General features: G+C 46.7%; 1 pseudogene; it reads left to right on the top strand.

Moving 5' to 3' along the window:
- The first annotated feature begins 506 nt into the window (after positions 1-506).
- On the top strand, positions 507-1,919 carry LOC141550705 (putative E3 ubiquitin-protein ligase TRIML1 pseudogene; annotated as a pseudogene).
- The last annotated feature ends 313 nt before the right edge of the window (positions 1,920-2,232 follow it).

The raw sequence follows: 2,232 nt of genomic DNA, 5'->3' as shown, positions 1-2,232 counted from the left end.
AAAATTGTCTTGACATATAACTGAGAAAAAAAATACTTTTAAGACAAAAGAAGAAATATTCCAGGATCTGCAATGCTTCTTGGAACAAAATGAGAAGCTGCTCTCTAAAGAACCAGAGATTACTTTCCCTGAATGGAGTTTGAGAGAAATGCTCAAAAGCTTCCACAAAGAGGAATCAGGGGGTCAGTCTACTTGGAATTGAGGGGCCAGACAACTCTGATCTAGAGTCTAGGTGTAAACTCCAATGGGGATTGTAGCTCATTACTATGCAAGAAGGACCAAGGTGGGAACTCAGCCCCAGAGCAGACCATGGAAAGTCTCTCCAAGCTCAGGAGTTCTCACCTTTGGTGGGCGGAGTAAAGGCGGGGCCAAGTCAGAGGAAGATATATAAAAGCCTCCAACATCTCATCCCTGGCAACTTTTCCTGCCAGAGCTCCAGGGAAAGAGCCAGCATTGTCTCTCCTGAGAGGAACATCTGAGAAGGGAGGAACTGAGAGCCCAGAGACATGGATGTCAAAGACTTAATTGAAGATCTCCAAGCAAGCCTCACTTGCTCCATCTGCTTGGGCTACTTCACAGATCCAGTGACTGTCAATTGTGGCCATAGCTTTTGCAAAGGCTGTCTCAGACAGTGCAGGGTGGGAGCCCAGGAAACCTCAGCCTGCCCAGAGTGCAGAGCAGATATCAATCATAGCACGGACCTGGTGAGCAACAAGAGCCTGCAGCAGCTGTCCATCATCACCAAAATGCTCAGACCTTATCTAGTGCAGGCCCTTGTGGGCCTGAGCACCTGTGAGAAACATGGAGAAAAGGAGAAGCTCTTCTGTGAGGACGACCACAGAATCCTCTGTCATTCCTGTTCCTTAGCTCCAGAACACAAGGATCACCACATCCTTCCCTTGGAAGAGGTGGCTGCCACGGGCAAGGAGAAGCTCTTGGAGACACAGAAGTGCTTAAAAAGGAAAGAAGAACGTCTTCAGGAGGAACTGGACCATGTCATAAGGGCAAAGGCAAGATGTACGAAGTATGCCTTCAAATTCCAATCCTTACTTTTCTATGAATATGAGACAATTCATCAGTTCTTATGGGAGGAAAAAATTGCAAAACTACAAGAGCTGAAGCAACAATTCAGCAACAATATGGTGAAGTTTGAGAAGCATAAAGTCAAACTCTCACAAGAACTCCAAAGTGTGCAAAGTCTGCTGTTGGAAGTGGAGACGCATGTGAAGGAGACCCCCTCAGAAATGGTCCAGGGTATGAAAGGCACCTTGGACAAGAGTGAGAAGCTGCTCCTCCATGAAGAACCAGAGGCTGTGTCTGAGGACTGGACCATCTTTCCCATAGCTGGTCTGAGAGAAATGCTCATGACCTTCTTCAGGGATATAACTCTGGATCCTGACACAGCCCACATTAATCTTGTTGTGTCCAAAGACCTGAAGAGCGTCAAGTACACAAGCATCCCCCAGGACCTGCCCTACAACAAAGAAAGATTTGTCTATTTGCAGATCGTCTTGGGTGCCCAGACCTTCACCTCAGGCAGACACTATTGGGAAGTGGAGGTGGGAGAAAAGACAGAGTGGGAAGTGGGAGTCTGTGAAGAGTCCATCAGCAGAAAGTGGAAGCGCTCCCCATTCCCTGGGGATGTCAGGACCCTGGCCGGCTGTAGACATCAAGATGATTTCTTTCTGTGGAATTCACAGGATGGCTATCATTCAAACCTACCAGTCTCCAAAGTGGGCATCTTCCTGGATTATGAAAGGGGACACGTAGCATTTTACAATGTCTTGGACAGATCTCTTCTCTGTAGCTTCCCAAACAAGGCCTTTCAAAAGCCTATGCGACCTTGCTTCTCTCCCTGTCTTCCTGATGAAGAAATCACCCCTGGATCTCTCATTATATGCCCTAGGAGTGCCCAGTAGCTGCCTGCCCAATGATGATCCTGATGAGGAGATACCTTCCTTTTCAAGCAACAAAAACCACACCTGAAATGCATCTCCCATTACAGCTCATCAATCAAGTGTTGGAAGATGATGTTTTAAAAAATTGTTCCCCAGGAATTACTTAGTTGTTACTTGCTTATGTGAGAAGTTCTGCTTGGAAGTGAGGGACCAGACAACTCTGTGATTCTTGCCCATTGTCCATTGGTCCCAGAACTGATGGACTAGAAAAGTCTTCTGCCAAGTGCCAAGAGAAGCTCCAGGAGACAAAGCACATTTTAAAAAGAAAAAGAAG

The sequence above is a fragment of the Sminthopsis crassicaudata genome, chromosome 1 (genome assembly GCF_048593235.1).
Source record: "Sminthopsis crassicaudata isolate SCR6 chromosome 1, ASM4859323v1, whole genome shotgun sequence".
In the NCBI taxonomy this organism is placed as follows: domain Eukaryota; kingdom Metazoa; phylum Chordata; class Mammalia; order Dasyuromorphia; family Dasyuridae; genus Sminthopsis; species Sminthopsis crassicaudata.
Note: the sequence above shows the minus strand (reverse complement) of the source record. Positions and strands in the feature narration are given on the sequence as shown.